Raw genomic sequence first — 21695 nt, 5'->3', positions numbered from 1 at the left:
CGCTTTCTGTGATATTGATTTAGCAGTTCTAGAGCTTCCCCATCTTGGAATCCATGGCCTTTTGAACGATGCTGCTTTTATTTAGCAAAATGTCTCCAAGGCTTATCCATGTCATAGCATGCATCAAAGGTCATTTCCTTCTTTTCTGAGACAAGGCCTCATGTAGCCCAGGTTGCCCTTGAAGTTAATAACTATCCTAGGCTAGCCTTGGACTCTTGACCAGTCTTTCAAGTGCTGGAATTACAGGCATGAACCACCACTCCCAGCTCCTTTTTAAAATATAAAGGTAAATAATATTCAATTCTATGACTGTTTTCTAGCCTATCCACCACACATCGGTTATAGGACACTCAGGTTATTACCAGTTTTTGCTTGTTTTAGTGTGAATATGTATTTCCATTTCCTTTGGATACAAACTTTGAGGATAGAAAATTACAATTTATTCTCACAGTTTGTAGATACAGTAACTCTTGTGATTGACATTTGGCACTTCCTTGAAATAAATACTAAACTTATTTTTCCAAAGTGGCATTCCCAATGCATTGTCTTCACCCTCCCATTTTATACATTATAAATCTGAAGTTCAGAAAGACTCAGCTCCTCATAAAGGTCACTAAGCAAAGCTAAAAATCACACCCGGGCAGTCTGGCTCCAGGGGACCTTATTCTAACCCACGGCTTGGCAACAGTAGCCACTGGTTTGCCAAATCTGACCTGTTTCCAACTTTTTTTTTTTTTTGTACAGCTTGAAATCTAAGAATGTTTTTTTTTTTTTTTTTTACATTTTTAAACCACTGGGGGAATGAACTTAAAACAAGAATATCTTGTGACACATAAAAATTCTATGAAAGTCAAAATCAGCATCCATAAATAAAGCTTTGCTGAACACAGTCACGCTGGCCTCTCTGCACGAACAGCTCGCGGCTACTTCAACTAGAACCGTAGGCCAAGTGTGCTGCTACGGGGGCCACTGTCTGGCTCCTAGAGGGAGGGCATGTGTACAGACTCCCTCTGCCACCCGGCTGCCTCTGCTGCCCCAAGCTGGGGGTATAAGGAGGGAGATGAGGGTGGCAGGGGTGTTTAGCCAGGGACAGGAGGACTCAGGGCTGCTTCCTGGAGACAGTCTGTGATTGACTTCTCAGAGGCCAGTGTCTAAGTGCAGGAGTCTTGGGGTTCCTGTTGCTCTGATAAGACACTGTAACCAAAAGCAGCTTGGGGAGGAAAGGGCTTATTCCAGCTTACAGTTCCTGGGTCACACTCCATCATCGAAGGAAGTCAGGGCAGGAATAATTAATCCAAGAGGGAATGATCAGAGCAGTCACAGTCAAACCAAAGCAAAAGCAAACTCAAACAGTGTAAGTAACCCAGTACCCAATGTCTGAGCACCACTCACTCTCTAAAGGGCCTTGGCAGCGGCACTTCTCCAAGTCTGACATCCACAGTGCACATGATTTGTCTCCCAGCCTCAGCCTAGTTCTATTCCACAACTGCGGTTGCCCTTGGTGGTAATCCCATGACCCCAGCTTCTCCAAAATTCTGGGGCTGCCAATGTAACTAGGCTGCATTTTCACCAATAACCTCTCCTGGACTCTGTTTCTGGACTCTAATCCTGCTAAATGGTACCAGACCTCAACTTTTCTCCATGGTCCCTTCTCTCTTGGCCCCAAATCTTGGGGCTTTGACTGCAACTGAGGCTGTGCCTTCACTAATAGCCTCCCTCCAGGGACTCCAGGCCTGCCACACCGTGCCAAGCCCCAGCCGCTCTCCATGACTCCCTCATGCCTTCAAAACCTGTATCACCAGGCCGGGCAGTGGTGGCACACGCCTTTAATTCCAGCACTTGGGAGGCAGAGGCAGGTGGATTTCTGAGTTCGAGGCCAGCCTGGTCTACAGAGTGAGTTCCAGGACAGCCAGGGCTACACAAAGAAACCCTGTCTCAAAAAACAAAACAAAACAAAAACCAAACCAAAACAAAACAAACCCCAAAAAACAAACAAACAAACAAACAAAAAACTAAAACAATACCTGTATCACCTGAAGACTTTTACCCAAGTTCACCTCTCAACACAAAGCACAGGCTGAACCCCACAGAGGCACTCCCATGTGCTCAGTTTTCCAGAGATGGTAGAAATAAAAGCCACAGCCAGGAAGGCAGAGCTCATCCATGCAGTCCCCAGCATTACAGTCTCCACTATCCCATCAGCTACCACATCTGCCCCTACCTCTCAGCAGGGAGGAGGCAACCATAGTGTGGCCATTGACTTACTCTGGGGCAGGGCCACTCTAGGCTCTTCCCTGGGCTTCAGTCTCTGGATATGCAAAAGTGGGCAGAGGCTTTGCTTTGGAGATTATGGGGCAGGCTCCATGGACTGCTAGGCTGGGGTGGAGGAGGGGCACCTCTTTGCAAAGCCCAGCAGGTAGATCCAAGAGCATAGCCAGGACTCCCTGACCCTTGCCTGCTGGCCTCAGAGTCACCTCACTCAGATCCACACAAGAATGGAAACAAAAGCTCTATCTGAAAAGGCAGCAGGGAAATCAATGTCCCACCTGGGCCTGGGACTCAGTGATTCTATGTTTGGGCTTCTTCCTAGCTTCAGGTAAATGTTTATCCTGTCCATGGCTGGAAGATTTCTTCTATTCCCTCTGTGTGTCCCTAACAGGGGTCCATCTCATCCCCTCCTAGTTTCAGTAGCCAGGTGACCTAAGCCTGTGACCAAGGCCACCTTGTCTCTGCCTCTGATAACAGCCAGTGGCTCCTGCTTTTCTGCAGGGAGAATCTCTCAGGCCCTGCAAACCCAACTCTATCACACTGTCTGCTTCTCAGGACTTCTAGCCACGCTTCCCGCACCCCTAGCCAGGTCTCCTCTCCCTAACCTCCCTGCTGTCAGTTGGCCTGGGCTTAAAACCCCACTAAAGCTAGGGTGCACTTTCACCAGTGCCCTGACCAGGCCCTGCCCTGACAATCCAGCCTGCCCTCTGTCCCATCTGGTTTATTCCTCCTAACCCTGGTAGTCTCCAGAGAGCCTCCCCTGAACCCTGTCTCAGTTAGAGGCCTCTTGGGCCTACTCTAGCCTACAGGTCTTGCCAGTCTCTCTTGGACAGTTCTGTTACGTGTGTCCTGCTGATGTGTGCCTCCCCCATGTGGCAACTGACTATCCCCATATTCCTCCATCTCCCTAGAGACCAGCACAGAGCAGTGAGAAGAGAAGGTTCCAGAAGCTTGCTGGGCAGAGGAGAATACACACAACTCTGCACACAGAGTTGTGGCTCCGAAACTGGGCAGCTGATACTTGGGTTAGCTCTTACAGACAAGGTTCTTCCTTCCCACCTGTCCCTCTTTTTCAAGCTATCTCCTAACACTGTTCACACCAGACAAGTGCCTGAGAAATGTTCTGCCAAGAGCCTCTGTCAATTCAGGAACAAAAGAGACTTTTCCCCACCCCAAAGTCCTGTGTTGTCTCAATACCTGAATCAGCTTCTATAGCCTCTTGGTCTCATAGGGAATAGCCATACCTCCATGGAGAAAGTACCTGCTATGGAGCCCCAGCAGGATGGTGGGCATGTGGGTATGCATGCCTACCTCCAAGGTCATCTGTTACCCTAACCTCCCAGAGGGTGCCTGACATATGTTCCCATTCCTCCTTCTATCTATGATGACTAGCTGTCAAGCCAACCAGGCCTCAGACCATGATGTCCAATCTCTTTCTGAGATGTGAGGGCCTGGGTCTCTGTATGATCTCCCTCACTTGCTATGTGACTTTGCAAGTCATTCATCCTCTCTTTCTCTCTCTCTCTCTCTCTCTCTCTCTCTCTCTCTCTCTCTCTCTCTCTCTGCCTTGCTTTAATGTCACAGAACTGGGGATAGCCAAACAACAGAGGAAAGTGCTCGTTGCAATAAAAAGCAAGGGGGTTGGTGTGTGACAGCTCACTATGTACTTACAACCCCAGCTCTGGTGGGGTGGAGACATGCAGAACCCTGTGGCTCCATGGCCAGTCAGTTTAACCTAATTGGTGATTTTCTGGCCAAGAGAGAGACCTTGTCTCAAAACCAGGATGTTGGTACTAAAAAAAGGACACCCACCCACCCACAAGGGAGTAAAACATAGGTGCTTGATACACAAATGAATCTTGAGAATCAACCCTAAATATAGGAAGCCAGTTAAAAAAGACTACTTGTTATGTGACTCTATTGATAAGGCTGGCTGAGGCAAACAGACAAACAGATTAATGAACACCAGGGTTAGGGGGATTAGAGAGGGACAGAGCGTCTGACTGTGGGTCTGGAACTGTTTCTGGAAGTGATGAAAATGTTCTAGAATTAGTTAGTGGTAATATTTGTGTGATTATGAATACACAACACTGAATTTTGCTCTTTAAATAGGCAAGTTGTAGCCAGGCATAGTGGTGCATACCTTTAATTCCAGTGTTTGGGAAGCAGAGGCAGGAGGATCTCTGAGTTTGAGGCCAGCCTGGTCTACAGAGTAAGTTCCAGGACAGCCAGAGCTACATAGTGAGACCTTGGCTCAAAATATACAAGCAAGCAAGCAACCAAGCAAGCAAGCAAGCAAGCAAAAAGCAAGTTGTGCTTTTTGTTGTTGTGTAATTACATGCCTATAATTACATCATTTAGGAGACTTCGGCAAGAAGATCACCCGAGTTCAAGGTCGCCCTGGTCTACAAATTTCCAGGCAAAAAAAAAACAAGGCTGGACATTCTTAATGCATTTTTTTTTAACCCCAGCACTTGGGAGCCCAAGGCAAATAGCCTGGTCTACATATCAAATTCCAGGCCAGCCAAAGATTCATGGTGAGACCTGGTCTCAAACAAACAAACAAACAAACAACACAAAACAATACAACAACAATAATGAAATAAGACAATTTGTACCTTATATCATAAACTGTTTCCTTTTTGTTTGTCCAGGTTTGAAAATCACAGTAACAGAAGGGACAGTGGCCTTGGGTTCTTGCTGTACCTGGTCCCCTCCATTTCTGCCCAGGTTGGGATCTCTGGGACACTCCAGTTTTGAGCGCTGTCCTATCTCCTCCAGGAAGCTCTTCTGCTCAAATTGACTGAATTATTTCTATGGTTTGCAACCCAAACTCTTTACTAGGACACAGGTGTTCACTGTGACCCCAACTCTTAGCAGGTTTTAAGCACTGTGCCATGGGAACAGCAAGACAGCCCAGGAACAATTTAATTGCTACTAGTCACAACTGTCCATCATGCTGTGACTTGCCTGATGTATGGTATGGCAGGCTCGTGGGGATGAGGATTAGTGGATGTGGTGGACATCCTGGACACACAGAGGTGGTCCCTGTCGGGTGATGAGGCTGAGAACTTGCTGGGTGCTGTAGTGCTGCCTATCTTCCAGATAACAGCCCTACCGAGAGAGACCATGTCTACAAGCTGTGCCTGAGAGAAGTGGGTTAACAATGGTGCACCACACAATGGAATATTACTTAACAATAAAAAGAAAAGAGCAACCTGGGTATGCTGGCAGAAGCCTGTAATCCCAGCCCTGGAGACTGACACAGTGAGACTTTGTCTCCAAGAAAGAACTAGCAAGCCACAGAAGGACAAGAGGAAACTTGGAAGCATAGTGGTGGGTGACAGAAGGCTTCTCTCTGAGACATTCTAGAACAGGCCAAAAAAAAAAAAAAAAAAAAAAAAAAAAAAAAAAAAAAAAAAAAATAGAGACAACAGAAAGATCAGTACTCACCCCGGGGCTCAGCGGAAGGAAGAACCAGGTGGAACACAAGGATATTAGAGCAGCCACCCTATTCTGTATGACCCAGGAATACCCCACCTGTCAAACACTGGAGGCCCGACCAAGCAAATCCTTACTGGTCAGTAACAATGTAGCAACACTCATTTATCAGCTGTCCCAAATTACCACAGTAACATAAAATACACAAAATAGAGAGGGTGAGGAGAGGAGAGCAGAAGAAAGGCATCTGGGAACTAAACTCTGCAACCAACTTCTCTAAAGGCTAGAATGAATATTTAAAAGTCTATTAATCACACACACACACACACAGTCGAGGAAGCTCACACAGATAATCTCAGAAGAGTCCATTTGAAATCAAGGTACTAAATACAATCCAGGCTACATTTGCAATAGCCCCCAGATCCAGGTTATCTCTGCAGTAGCCCCAGTAGCCCCAGGGTGGGCCAGTCCTCAGTCTAGTCCTGTCTACATCCTTGTCACCACAGAAGACAGCAGCCTGTGCCTCCCAGTGCAGAGAGCTGTGTTTTGGTTGGCATCAGGGACGCCCAGGCCAGGATCTGGAAGAGGAAACCTTCAAGGGTGCCAGGACTGGGGGTAGGGCCTGGCCTTGTCCATGGGCTGTCTGGCCCCAGGGAAGGAAGGACACACTGGGAAACAACTCCTCCTTGGTCTTGGCTGCATCTACTGCAGCTCAACCCCAGCCAGGCCCAGCACTGGTGGTCTGTGGTTAAGCTTGGCCACCTCCATTTTCTGTGTGACCTCTATCCTTGCATTCTTACTGAGATAGTGGGGCAGAGACCCTCAGTCTCCAGAGACTGCTTCAGCACTCAATTCCTAACCCTTTTTAGTTACCAGCTTTCTTTTCATCCTGGGGAAAACCAGAGCTGTGGCAGCCCAGGGAGAACAGGACATCCCACAATCCTTCCTGTGAATGGAGGAAGAGCCTCTCTGTTCCCTGGGCTAGCCTTGAACATGAAGAACCTGTAAGCTCTTCACACCTGGAAGCTTCAAAAAGCCCAACCACAGCAATGTGAACCAATGCCTACCAGCTTTGCCCTTCACCTGAGGTGGCCCTAGGTTTCCATGGCCTGGCTTCATCAGATGGCCTCCGTGGAGAGCTGTCACCATCTTCCTGTGTGATCTTGGGTGAGATGCTCTGCCTCTCTGGATCTCAGAGACAGCCCTAAATTGTGGTGAATGAATAGTGACGTAACTAGACCTAGGGCAGGAAAGAAATCTAAGTCCCCAGGCAGTGGCAGTGGGAGAACCTGGCAGGCAGACAGAAGCACATGGGAGGCCTTCCAGGTTAAAAAATAAAAGGAGGGGGGGGCAGGTAGTCTCCACCCCATCACATCTGCTCTCTGTTTGGGGAGAAGTTTCTGAGTAGGAGAGGGCTGCAAGCCAGAGCCCTCAAAGAACTAATCATGCCATAATTAGGGTCATTAAGAATCTTCTGCATGATAATGCCAGGGCCTCTTGTTTACCCAACTCTTCTGTCACAGGAGACTGCTGGCTCTTCTGGGAAAGAACTGGAGGCCAAGGAAGGCCAGGGCTTCCCATGCGTGTGCATCTCCAGGCAGAGGAAGGCCAGGCCTTCCTATATGTGTGTGCCTCCAGGCAGAGGAAGGCCAGGCCTTCCTATATGTGTGTGACTCCAGGCCAAGGAAGGCCGGGGCTTCCGATATGATACGTGTGTGCCTCCAGGTGATCCAGTTTTCCCAGCTCCCGAGGCATTCTTCTCTCCTGCCCCTTTTGTCACAGATAAGGGTGGCTTTCTCTGGAGGCCTCAGCCTGTCCTGCCCTCAGGTTCTGAGCTCTGTCACTAGAATTTTAGAGGCTTCCATTGGGGTCAGGAGTGACTTCTAGACAGCCAAAGATTCATCACTATGGTCCTCCTTCCCTCAAGATGACCTCAATGTAGCAAATGCAGGCACAATGCTTTACAGTTTACAAAGAGCTTCCATGTGCGTCATCCCGGTGAGGTGTCTCACCTACTTCCCAGGTCTTACCACGATCTTAATTTCACAAACATCATCAGTGAGAGGAACAGGAAGCTATCTGAGACCTCAGATGCTTGGAATCACAGATTCTGAGCTTTGGCAGTGGGCAGAGGACCATGTATCTTCAGAGCCTTCTGTCTCAGGAAAGGGCTTGAGAGACATTCAAGGCCATGGGTTTGACAGGCTCAAGTACTTGCCTGGAAGGAAGCCTTGTATTCTCTTGGGACCCAAAGACTGTAGGGACCTGTCCTTCTAGGTTATCAGTTCTTAACCTGTGGGTCACAACGCCTTTGACAAATCCTTATCTCAAAAAAAAAAAAAAAAAAGTTACATCATGATGTGTAACAGTAACAAAATGACAGTTATGAAGTATCAACAAAAATAATTTTTTTAGTTGAGGGTCACCACAATATGAGGAACTATAATACAGGGTTTCAGCATTAGGAAGATTGAGAACCACTGCTACAAGCCACAAGCATAGGACTGAAGAGTCACCAGGAGTGGCCAGTCCTGCCAGGCAGAGTGTGACACATGTCTAATCCTAGCACTTGGGAAGCAGAGGCAGAGACCAGTAGATCTATGTGAGTTCATAGCTATCCTGGTTTGCATAGTGAGTTCCAAGTCAGCCAGCTACCCAGTGAGGTGCTATCTCAATAAAAGAATGACTAGCCCCACCCAGAGAGCAGAGCTTTTCTTCACAAAACCATAGACTTCAGGCCTTATATGCCCCAAACTAATCTCAACATCAGCTCACTCAGCCAAGCATATCCCGAGCATGTGCATTCAGTAGGCCAAGATAGGAAGAACATGAGTTTAAGGCCAGCCTTAACCACATAACAAGCCCCTGTCTTAAAATAAATGAATGAATGAATAAATAAATGTTTTTAAAAATCACTTCTCCAAAGATGCCCACACCATAGAATTCTAGAGCAAGCTGACTAGGATTTCAAGACCAGGAAGTCACAAAATATCAGGACCAATGAAGTAGTAGTGTTACTCTCTCCAGTCTCTCCTCCATGCAAATGGTCTCATACAGCAACTAGTGCCTATGCCGGCGCCTTAGACAGACTCCTATGATGGTCCTAACTCTCTGGAAACTTGGCAGCCTCTCCAATCCATCAAGATTGCAAGAAGGTTGTCCCGGGAGGAGATCCTGCCCTTGCCATGGCTCTCCTTTCTCAGGAGCACTGCCAGGTTCTCCCTGAACAGTCAGAACCTGTAAGTATCCTGAAGACCTTTGGCTGAATCTTGAGGGCCATCATGTTTTTTTTTTTTTGTTGGTGTGTGTGTGTGTGTGTGTGTGTGTGTGTGTGTGTGTGTGTGTGTCCAGGGCTTTGCTCAACAGCCCAGAGATTCAGCCACAGGGCTTGGCTGGCTTTCTCTCATGCCTCCCTCTGAGAAAGGGGACCACTGACATGAAGTGGGGTAGGGAGAGAAGCTAGTTCTGGCAGAGATTTGGGCCCTGTAAACTCTCTCTACCCAGTTTTTGTCCCTTAAAGGAATAGGGAGCGATGATTTATGTACTTATGGAAACTAGCAGAGTTCTTACACGCACACACACACACACACACACACACACACACACACACAACTTACACGACTTCTCTAGTCTAGCCCAGGATGGAGAGAGAAGCAAGTCCTCCCATTTAAGGGCACCTCTCCTGTCTCCTTCCCTTCCTTACCAACTGGGAAGTCTCCATCCCCTCCTCCTCCTGCACCAGGCAGGAGGCAAGTCACTGACCACTTTATCACCTCTGTGCCCTGCCCCTCTCCCCAGCTCCCGTCCACACTAACACACGGGCCTGTGCAAGTCCTGGGCTCCCTGTCCCCAAGCCTCTGCCTCTGCCTCAGCCTTTAGGCTCATATGGACTGGCCAAGTCCTTGAGAGCCATTACTGACCTCAGTACTTGGTCATCAGCTACTTCTGTCCAGACCTCAGCCTCTTGTGGCCACTTATCTGAAGCCCCAAGCATCTGCCACCCTGAACCCCATGATAGGGACACAAGACACCACAGACCTCTTCCTGCCAAGGAGTCACTATATCAGGGGACCTGGGTATCACACACTAGATTAGGCATCAAACAGATGCCTATGAATTTCCCAATGGGAAAAACTGGTTAAATGTGCAACATGAGAGGAGAAATTAAAAAAAAAAAAATCAGAGTTTTTAAAATCACACAACTAGCAGGTGTAGTGGCCTACATGCATAATCTCAGCTCAGGCAGGTTCGAGTTCAAGGCCAGCCTGGGCTACACAACAAGATTCTGTCTCTAAATAAATAAACCACACAGCTACAGAGCTATTCCTGAGTCTAAGCTGAATTCTGCCTTTGAGTAATAATAATTAGTTGTTTCCCAACTTATAGGAAAATAATTACGTTGCAAAAAAACCCCAAAAAACAAAAGCAAACAAAAACAAACAAACAAAAAAATCTCAAATTAGGCACTTTTCTCCTGCAATTTTTTCTTAAGCTTCTGATGCAGGTTTGCATGCTTCTTCTACACCAGGTCTGGTGAGGGTGACCTCAGGCTGTGCACAGGACCTCATTCCCTGACATCCCCTCCCCCATCACCTCCTCCCAGCTCCTCCCCCCTCCCACCCTCCTCCCATTGTTACTGTCTCATTCCCACAGCATTCGGCAAAGAGAAGCAGTCTCTCTCCGCCTAGGCATGTCTCAGAACATGAGGCCTAAACCTGTCTTCACCTTGTTCAAAGGTCCAACGGTCTTTCTGGTGATTAGTGAGAGCCTTGATTGGCTGTTGAGGAAGAAATTCCCAGGAGTCAGCAGGCCCACCTCAGGGCTCAGGGCAGTTCTATGGTTCAAGCCTCCAGTCCCACCATTTGACATCCATTCCCTTGACAGAAACACAGCCTTCTCTGGCCTCTCTGTCCAGATAAATCCTCTCTGAAGCTGTGAGCCCATTAAAAGCCTCAAAGTGGAGTTCAAAGTAACAGCGAATATGAGCCCTAGAGAGTCTGTGCACAGCGGCTGGAGACAAGCCTGCACTGCTTAGTTCAGATTTCCTACTTAGTTAACTGGGCAAGCGACCTAATGTTTCAGTTTCCTAATTTATAACATGGGGATAATGGCATCGACCACATGGGATGTTACAAGGATTAAATGAGCTACTACATCAGACAAGACCTAGATTGCAGACCCCATACACGGCAAGAAGTCCCTTTTCTTGGCACTGTACTTACCTTCTATCTATAAAGGGGACAACCATCCTGTTTCTCCTGATCCTCTTCTTCCCCAAGGGAGAAGCAGACATTGTTTCAGAAGCAGACAGGAGGCTGTTCTCTGTAGCCTGCTTCTACTTCCTTTCCCTCACCAAACTTCCTCCCATTCTCCTTTCTTTACCTGGTAGAAGGTCCAAGCGGCTATGGGCTGCACTCCAGGGGTGTCCTGTCCACAGAGTGATGTCACTTCAGTCGAAGAGCTGAGGAGACAAGGCAACAGACTCACTGAGAGCCTTCAGCTCTCACCCAGCATCTTCCCTCCACACCTAGCTTTAATGAGCCTGCCCTGGTACTGCCCCCCACTAATGCTGCTCACTCCGTGTTGGAGGTAGACCCACTGAATTAGGGAATTAGTCCCAGGTGAATTAGGGAAGCGATAAAGTTGGTAGCCGACCAAATCCTGGGCCCTGAGACAAGGACACATGATCCCACTTCCATCCCTGCAGGCCAAACCCAGAGAACCTGCTCCTTGAACACCCATGCCCCTTGCCAGGCCCCCAAGAGAAGAGGCCGCAGGTGCAGCTATGCTGGGACACCGATCTCCGTGCTTCCTCAGGAGCTGTGAGGCCAGATGTTCTTCCAAGGAAGCTGCCAGGGGAGGGCTGGTGGGATCTGGGGCACCACAATTATGTGCCTGGTTCTGACTCATGCACTACCTCCCCAGCAGCTCCCACAGTCAGCGAGACAGCCCCCCCCCCCAACACCCAGGAGCTATGAGGAGGGTACAGGAAGGGGCCTCAGGCCAGCATTTCAGGCTTTAGAGGGCATTGATTGCCACCTTGTCCATTCAGGGACACCAAGCCTGGCAGGGCCAGGGCCTTCCTGTGTCACAAAGAGCAGCAATGGCTCAGGCCTGGGCCCTGTCAGTTTGACAGCTCTCCCCAACCCACTTAGATCTTGGAGCCAGCATGAAGTACACAGTCAGCCAGGTTCAGAGTGGGCAGGCGGGGTTGGGTCCCGAGACTGCATCTAGATTCAGAAACAAACACCCCCCCGCCCCCCACCTCAATCCTTGGGATGTGACGCACTTTATAGTTTACAAAGCACTCTTATTGACACAGGCCTGTTAATGCAAGCCTGTAAACATAGCTAGTCAGGAAACCAAGGCAGGAGGATTAAAAAATTCAAGGCCTTGGGCTTACAGAATGACTCAAGGCCAGTCGGGACAACTTAGTGAGATATCTCAAGTATTTTACAGGTTAAAAGAAGATTAGGGTTACAGCACTCACCAAGGCTCTGGGTCCAAGTGCCCCCTACTCCAGAAAAAAATGGACTAAATAAAACCACATATTTCCTTTATCTACGCCAGGGATGGATCCTCAGGCTTGAGGCAGAGGGATGTAAACAGAACAGGGTGGTGCGAACTTGAGAGTGCCAGGGTCTACCATGGGGTCCTGCTATAAGCTGCAGTTGGCCTCAGTATGTCTGGTTTGGGCCTGGGGTTCTACATGTCCATGACACTAATGAAGCCTACCTGCTAGCCTGTGTGTGCCAGCAACTAGCTGCCATGTGTAAAGCACCCAAGTGAGACTTAAAACAGAGACTCTTGGGGCTGGAAAGCTCAGTGGGTAAAGGCACCTACTGCCGAGCCTGCTAACCTGAGTTTGATCCTGGGGACATTCAGAGTAGGAGAGAACTGACTCCACAAGTTGTCTTCCTTCCTTCGCTCTCTCTCTCTCTCTCTCTCTCTCTCTCTCTCTCTCTCTCTCTCTCTCTCTCACACACACACACACACACACACACACACACACACCCCATATCTCACACACACATCACACACATACACATCATTCACATACTACACACACACCACATATACACATATGCCACATTACACACCACATGCACACACACCACATCACACACAAAAAACATATGGACACATGCATTAAAATGCAACAAAATTTTCTAAAAAATAAAGTATAGGCCCTAGAAAGTGGGCACACCCAGCAAGGTGGCCAAGTTCAAATTAACCCCAAAATACCTGCCCCACCTTCTCTTTCAAGCTACTGAGACAGAGTCTTATGCAATGGCCCAAAACTTGAAGCAATCCTTCTGCCTCAGCCTCTTGAGGGTTATGATTATAGCATAAAGTCAACCAGATGTCTCTTTTCATTTCTCTTTTAATAGTTTTTCCACTGTGTAGTTTTGCTGTGTGGAGTTTTAAAATTTTTTCTCATGAATATATGTGTGTGTGTGTAACATATGTGTGTATGGGTCTTCATGTACATAGGCCAGTTTAGCTAAGCTAGCTTGTTCCAGGGTTTCTTCACCTCTGCCTCCTGAGCCCTAGAATTATAGACAGGCCTCCATGCATGGAGGCCAGGTTCACATGGGTCCTGGGGATTCAAACTCCAGGCCTGTTTTTACTCCACACTTTACTGTTTAGAGACTGGGTCTCACACAGCCCAGCTGACCTTAAGCTCCCTATGGAGATCCAGAAGATCTTGCACTTCTGGTCCTTCTGCCTCCATCTGCCAAGTGCTCGGATGGCTGGTGTGTGCCACCACTCACAGTGATGCAGTGCTAGGATTTGAACCCAGGACTTGGTGTATGCTAGGAAAGCACTCTACCAACTGAGCCCCACAATCTATGATCTCTTAGGATAAACCCTTCAATACTGAGTTGTATAAAACATCACTGTCAGCAGAAGGCATTGGACACACTTGGGTATGGAGGCACAGAGAGGGGCCAGGGCACCCATGTGGTCACCAGAAAGTTGTTGTTAGAGATCCAAGCATAGAAGAGAAAGTTTGATGGACCCACACAGAGGTGTCTCAGCTGTCTTATAACCTCCATCTGGGCTTGTGGCTACCATCGAAAGCAGATGAGAGATGACTGGATTCAGAGGCTGCCCCCATGTCTACTCTGGTCTCATTGGAGCCTGTGCCCACCAGGCAGACCAAGATAGAACAGTATTGCACCTGAAATAAACACATAGTCCATTTCCCACCTCTGACTGAGCCATTGGCTTAGTCTCTGGTCACCCGGTGTGGGGCCAGGCTAAGGGTGACATGCCCAGGCCTGGCCTCAGCCCCACCTTCACTTCCCAGCACAGGGACAGTGAGAGCCAGTGAGTCACTTGAAGGAAGTTCTGAGCCCCAAACAGGAAGTGGCTCTTCAGTCCAAAACCCCTCCAGGACCAAAGCAGAGGGGGAGGCTGATGGCTGAAGGGGGAACAGGTGGGACCCAGCAACACCTGCTAAGACTTCACTCAAGTTTCTCTTCCTTCACCAATACCACTCAGGTCCCTGACTAACTTGAAGAACCAAAGGTGTGTCTCTGCCCAAATGCCTGTCCTTCGTCTGCTACTGCTGGTGTGTGTGTGTGTACGTGTGTGTGCCTGTGTGTGTGTGTGTGTGTGTGTGTGCTCACATGTGCGTGTGTCTGTGTGTGTACTCATGTGTGCTCATGTGTGCATGTGTCTGTGTGTGTGCGAGTGTGTGTTTGTGTGTGTTTTCTTCTGGTTGCATTTTACTCACATGGTGGAGAAGTACATGGTACCGGAAGAACATCTTACAATATTTAACAATTTTCATTGTGCTCATACAACAGGAAATGAGATTCTCACTCTTTAAAAAAAATATAATATATATATATATATATATATATATATATATATATATAATATATTTATTTTTTTGTGTGCAACAGTGTAAATGCAGAAGTCAGAGGACAATTTGTAGGTATCAATTCTTATCCCCGACCTTGTGGGTCCCAGGGATTATAACTAGGCACCACCACACTTATCTATTTAGTTAGTTTTAGGAGTGCTAGATATTAACCTAGGGTCTTGTGCTTGCTAGGCAAGCAATCTCCCACTGAGATATATCCCCAACCTGTATCCTTTTTTTGAGTCAGGGGCTTGCTCTGAACAGTTGGCTTAGTCACACGCAGACACATGCACATGCGAGCACACACTCACACACATACAGGCACACACACTCACATGCACACACACACCAGTAGTAGCAGCATGTATTTACCCAGGCGTTCATTGGCCATGTGATCTTGGTCTTCAGCCTCTCATAGAGTTGAGCTTGCAGGAACTAGCCAGGCTAGGGAATCTAATTTTATAATCTTGTACTAATTAGGATGTAGGTGGTTTAATTATAATAAATGTATAACGACAACTTCTGCACAGATAAAATAAAATCTCCTATATTCGCATTCATCCTAGTTTACATTTTTGACAGAAATATCAAAAATTATCAAACTTGACATACTGTGTATGTGAATGTGGCGCTGGTGGTCGAGACCAAAGCTGTGTGCATGACAGGCAAGTGCTCTGCCACAGTGCCACACGCCAAGGGCTCAGACTCTGTTGCCTTTGCAAGACACCTGCACCTTGTTTTTAACCCTTTAAATCACTGCTGCCAATAGAACATAAATACTGTGAAACCTGTGCTGAAGTGAAGAGTAATACGTTTTATGAAACAAAGAGAAGTGAACTGTAAATCTCAGTCCTCACCTTAACCTCAGCAGGCCGTCAGCGAAACAACGAAATTAAACACTCTCGTTGATGGAGGACTGGCTCAGTAGGTAAAGCACTTGCCTTGCAAATGTGAGGATCTGAGTTAGATTCCCAGGACCTACATAAAGCCAAGCGTGGTAACAGGCATCTGTAATCATGGCTCTCTTGCAGTGAGGGGGGTGGGGTCCAGAGAATCCCCAGAGGCTCCTAGGCCAGCTGTGCTGGCTGGAGAACAGTGAACTACAAAAAGAGACAAAAGACATTGTCTCAAGCAAGACACTGCTTGAAGTTGAGGACCAATATCCACGGGGTCCCCAGACTGCTGTGCATGCACGCACTCTCACATGTCCTTGTGGTGCATGCATACACACACACACACACACACACACAAATGCACACATGCACACACACATTGAAAATAAGCGAATACAGACACTCAATATTGTGACACTATAAGTCATGAAACTGTCACTTTACACGTGTAGTTCTGTTCCTACAAGGAAGACATGCTTGCCACGGTGGGAAGGCTGACTGCTTAACACCCCTAATGGGCCAGGCCGAGACACCCACACATACCACTTCACCCCACTGCAGAAGGGATCCTGCTGGCAGTAGGTGACTCTGCCACAGGCAAGCCTCAACGGTTCACTACGAATCGAGTGGCTGACACACACTACCAGAGATTTCCTGAGTGTCCCGAGAACTTACAGCAGACTGGAGGAGCCTGTGCTAATAAAGGAGAAGCCTTTTGTGTGAAGCAGGAGGTGCGCTGAGGGGAGGGAGCGAGAGGTCTTCTTGTGGGGGAGTGGGACGAAGATCTCCCCCATTCTCAGCTCCTGCCTAGCAGAGGGAGTAATCTTCAGGCTTACTCCCCTGGGTACCCCAGCACAGTTCCTCCCACTGGCCTCTGGGGCCTCTAGACATTTTAGATTGTTTCCTCTTTGAGGCCACACACACATACACACACACACACACACACACACGGGTGGGATGGGAGATGGGCTGAAGATTTCCCAAGCTCCAGGGTAGGTCCCAGCTTTGCCTCGAACTGGACATGAATCCTGGTGAAGGTGATAGCAGGGCCAGACCCATGTGGTCACAGATTCTCTCACACAAAGGAGAGTAGGTCCTCTACAGCAGCTGTGAGCCGAACTAACAAGCATGGAGCAGTCGGGGCACAGGGTTCAGTCTATCCTCACTTTCCAGGCAGAGAGGGCCCATGGCTGCGGCCAGAACAGAGCTGAGAAGGTACATGCCAGGCGCCCGGTGAACTGGCTCTAGAGCTGAAGCAGGTCTTGGTGCTCTCACCTCTATCCTTCTGCTGTGTGACCCCAGACCAGTCACCTCATGTCTCTGGGCAACAGGAATAATTAGTACCATACTAAAATCATCTGACTTTAGATAAACATCTGTCCAAGTTTGACTAGGAACCAGAGGCAGACTCAGAGAAGGAAGGAAACTTAGCCAAGATCACACGGCAGATGATAGAGTCTGGCTGGACTAGAACCCAAGCCCATGCTCTTCAGGGTCAGACTCTCAGTGGCCTGAGTCAGGAGACAAAATTGTGGGTGACATCACCTGTGATGTCACGGAGGATAGGAGTGGAGTTAGGGTGGGGACCATCGAGACCAACCCAGGCTGACCTCAGGAGTCTAAAGTCAGATTCTGGGGTTTAGTCAGAACAGGACGGAAAGACTACTTTCTGTTTGTTCCTTCCTGAGACATGCTGACCAGCGTGAGTTTCCCAAGAAGGAAAAGCCAAGTGTAACTGAGGAGAGACCAACCAAGGTTCTCCATGGCCCTGACATGGGCCAGCGCCCATGTCCTCACTGATGTCCTCTGGCTGGAAGGGAGTGCCACAGCCAGACTGGCAGGCTCCAAAGTAGCTGGGTTGCAAACATGCTGTTGCTAGTCCTCTGGGAGCATGGGGACACCTCAAGGCTGAGTTCAAGGAGAGCCAGGCTGGAGGAGCAGCAGGTATGGCAATGGTCCTGCTGACTGTGTGATCCTATAGCTTCCTTCCTGCACCCAGCTTAGGAGCTGTCACTCACCAGGCTGAGTCCTGGGCAGTCAGCACCCCACAGACCTTATCTCCTAGTCCTGTCTGGTCTTAGAAGTCAATGTCCACCCTCCCCCTTGAAACCCTTTTACTCTTGTGGGACACACTGGACCATGTCAACCTCCTGATAGCAGGCACCTGGCTTTGGGAGCGCAAGTTACCCAGAACTGATGGAATCCCTGTACCCCAGGACACTGCCATCCCCCAAGGCAGCCCTTTACCAACACCGTCTTCAGTCCTGGAAGGTTACCACTGCGTCCATCATTGTCTCCCAGTCACCTGTTGGACTGAGCCAGAGTCCCTGCATGGGGCTGGCTGAGAGTACCTCTCTTCCTCCCCTTCCCTTAGCAGTTTCTGTCTCACTAAAATTCCTGAAAACCATTCTCACGTGGCTCCTGCATCTGGGCCATGTGACCTGAGAGACCTAGGAGTCTGAGCCACTGCAGAGCTGAGGGAATTGAGGCACAGAGGTCACCATCAGCCAGGCAATAGATGTGAATTCTATCTGAGGTCTTCCCAAATGACAGCCCAGGCCTTGGCTCTCCGCTCCTCTCTGCCCGCGGCTGGCATCATCTGGATGAGTAGGTGTCCTCACATGTTGCTGCTGTCCCTCCTGGCCCTCTGAGCTCACTTTCTTACATTTCTCTCATTGCTAGAAGGAAAGGGGAAGAATCTATGGAAGGTCCACGGAGAATGATTCAGTCCTCAGACTCCTTGCTGGCTCTGACCCTGTTTTTTTGGTCAATCCTTGTGAATCAGGGCGGGCCTGACATTCTGGGAATGCAAGGAGACTTCAAACCAACTCCATGAAAACAAGTTGTAAAAACACTGGCCGCGGCTCAAAGCGCTCGGTCGGATGATAGGTTTGGCTCCGAGGCCAGGGTTGAACAAGTTCATCAGGAGGGAACACACAGCAGGAGAGACATAGGCTAGACTCAAAGGAAGAACTTCCTAGTAATTGAGACCTAGGACCAGGGTTGGGTCTGGGTGTGGTCTCTTTGCAAACAGGCAAATCAGCATTCTGACCCTTCCAGGACCTTCTTGTCTGAAACATCCAAGAAACAGTCTCAAGCACTGAAGAGGCCAGCCGCACACATTCCCAGGCCCCTCTCCTTCCTGTGCCTGGTTCAGGAAGATTGTGGGCTTCTCTCAGCCTGCTGGATGCTGCTGCTTTATAGACCTGAAGGCAGAAGGGGGCCTGGAGGTGGCCAGTGCTTCTGGCAGGATAAAGAAAGGCTCCCACCACAGTCCTTCCTGAACTTCTGTACACCACACTGTCTCTATAGAAAGGGCAACCCCTCCAAGCACCCTGCCACTGAAGACCACAACAGGTCCTTAGGGTACCTGGACCCCCCCACCCCTAACCAGCATACAGGTTCCTTCTAGCTGGGAATATGCAGGCCTGAGTCTGTTGCAGACACTAGGTTTTGCTCCTGTCCCCACCAACCCCTTCCCAGTTGTGCCTCTGGAGTCATGGCTCAACTCTTCTTTGTAGGAAGCTCTGATTGCCCGCACAGACTTCAGTATGCCTTCAGCTGTTTGCAGACAGCTTCTCCTCGCCCCACTCCCTCCAAGTCCAGAAACACCCAAATGAAGCAGCATGTCAGAGACTCGGGCTGGCTCCTGAAGGCAGCCATCTATCTGTCTGTGTCTGCTCTGACCCTCGGCCCCCAAGGACGGATGCCTCCCTTGTTTCTTCAGGAGCCCTTTATGAGTCACACCACTTTACTGCTACTTCCTAGAGCTTTCCCAGAGAGCACAGAAAGTGCCCCTTACACACACATGCACAGCCACACACAAATACATACATACAGATAAAAATGCACAAGGCATGCATGCAGGCGAATGTTCCTACTCAGGAGACACACTGGCACCAGCACATAGACTTATGGAGCAGAGATGGGCCTATGGGGCACAAACATCCTGGAGACAGAAGAGACCTGGATCATGGCTGCTCTGAAGCCACCAGTTATGGGAAACTGACCAGCTAGCTCGTCAGCTACCGCCTATTCTGTCCGGACCCTGAAGCTGCAGAAGGGTGAAGGAGAATCTATGAAGAGGAGAAATCAAGGGGCACGGGGTAAGTAGGGACAACGGAGGCTACCCGGTGACTTCTGGCCTCACTGGCCCCTATGCCGAAGCAGGTCTCATCGCCTACAGTGGAGCCAACCTGAACAGAAAAGGTAACGAATGGGGTCTGATCTGAATAGGGGAAGGCGAGAGCCAGCATACACACATCATACTCAAAAATGACAGGAACAAACATGCCGTGAGCCCCAGCTACCCTGGCACCTCCCAAATCCTCCTGAGTTTACTTTACAAGGCGCCCCCCCCCCCCCCACACACACACTGCCGAACTTTACATCTTCTTCTGGTACCTACAGATCAAGACTGAACACCATATGCAAAGCTTTTCTCAGCCTGGCCTTAATTCACCTTTCTAGTCCGCTATCTGCACCTGAGGGAGCCCCCACCTGGAGCTGTGTCCTCCAGCGACTCCACTTAGCTCTGAATTTCCTTCCTGTGGAGCATGTGTCTGTGGTCTCCACTTGATAAACTCCTATAGATCCCTCAGTACCCACACAGGAAGTGCTGCTGCTGTTCCCAGGACTGGCTTCAGTAGTGGCAGCCAGATTCCATGGTCAGCACGGCACGAGTAAATTGCATATGGTCAAAATCACGCCCGGCTATATATAGCTCCAGCTTATATGTGATGCCTAGGCATTGTTCTAGGCATTTCCTGTTTTGACTCATGTAGCCCTTATGACAGGGGCAGATTGGATTTCCAGAGACATCTGCAGCAGCACAGCCCATCCCCCACAACCCCCTAAGTGTCACTCTGACATTTTCCCTCAGACAACTGAGGTCTGTGTACTCATGCTCAAGGGTGGGAGAGCCTGAAAGTGGTGGCTGAGGGGACACTTGGACCCTCTCAAGGCCATGTCTCCTAAGGGAACACAGCTGTTTTTTCCCTCACTCCTGAGCATGCTCCTGCCATAACCCTGAGCCCCTTTGTAGGTGCTTTGTCTACATAGGAACCAGCCTGCTATGGGAGGGCTCAACCAGGTATTTTAGTCTGTTTGTTTGGAGACAGAGTCTAATTATATGGCCCTGACTGGCCCAGAGCTCATTAGGTAGACCAGGCTGGCCTCAAACTCACAATGATCCACCTGCCTCTGCCTCCTGAGTGCTGGAATTAAAGGTGTACATCACCATGCTCCGCTCTCAACTAGGCTTTTGGACAAAGGAGGCCCTGAAACTATACAAAGGCCAAGAGAAGCCCCAGTCCCAATGGTCCAGCTCCTTGTTGTTCAAGCTTCATGCACCAAGCCAGGAGCTGCTTGCCTGAGCCCATCTTAAACCTCTGATTTATAAAATGAAAGCAATTTGTTTTATTTTATTTGCTTCGTCTTTTGGACAGAGTCTCATGTATCCCAAGTTGGAAGTCACTATGTAGTTGAGGATGACTTTGAACCTCTGGTTCTCTTGTTTCCACCTCCTGGGTACTAGGAATACAAATCTGTACCACCATGGTTGGTTTTTAGCATAGAAGGATCAAACAAAGGGCTCTAGGTAGACTAGGCAAACACTCTCCAATTAAACTATATTCCCCTAAAATGAATGGTGGCTTTTGTGTGACGTCACGAAGTTTGGAGGTGATCAATGCATAAAGTAGAAAAGTCTCTCTGCTTTAAAAGAAGAAAGACATAGGGCACAGAGAGTTTAAGTGATTTGCCAGAGGTCACACAGGCAGTAAGCGGCAGAGGCAGGATTTGAACCCAGGCAGTTTCAGCCCAGAGTCCACACTCTTTCTGCCATGACTATACTAATTTCCTCCAGGTTTGATTGGTCTCCCACCCCTACTTGGGGCTCAAGGGAGTAGTTACTGAGTGAAGAAGTCATGGAAGGGAAGGATGGGCAAACAGATGGCAGGGTAAGAGGGAGCAGAAGCAGGGTGTGAGCTCCCAGGTTCAAGATGGGGACTTGGACTAGCTTGTGTGGTACAAGTGAGTCCGCCCAAGCCCTTGTTGCTGGGCCAACTTCACTCTCCACAGTCCCAAGTGGCCATGGGGTCAGAGGTGCCTCTGCCCACCATGGGGATTCTCCTCACAAGCTCACCCTGCTTCTTCCCTCCTCCCAAAGCTCTGACACTTGCAGAATTATGCATGGGTCACAGGTTGCTGATACACTA

General features: G+C 49.0%; 1 protein-coding gene across 4 annotated transcripts in view; it reads right to left on the bottom strand.

Annotated features, from left to right (window-relative positions):
• The window catches only part of Gdpd5 (glycerophosphodiester phosphodiesterase domain containing 5), a 79848-nt gene that overhangs the window by 37747 nt on the left and 20406 nt on the right, over window positions 1–21695 (bottom strand). For all 4 annotated transcript variants that reach the window (XM_034514838.2, XM_076938663.1, XM_034514851.2 and 1 more), the window contains exon 2: window positions 11092–11170. The gene's annotated coding sequence lies outside the window, so the exon portion shown is untranslated. The remainder of the gene's footprint in view (window positions 1–11091; window positions 11171–21695) is intronic.

This window comes from Arvicanthis niloticus, chromosome 1, assembly GCF_011762505.2.
Source record: "Arvicanthis niloticus isolate mArvNil1 chromosome 1, mArvNil1.pat.X, whole genome shotgun sequence".
Taxonomy (NCBI): domain Eukaryota; kingdom Metazoa; phylum Chordata; class Mammalia; order Rodentia; family Muridae; genus Arvicanthis; species Arvicanthis niloticus.
Note: the sequence above shows the minus strand (reverse complement) of the source record. Positions and strands in the feature narration are given on the sequence as shown.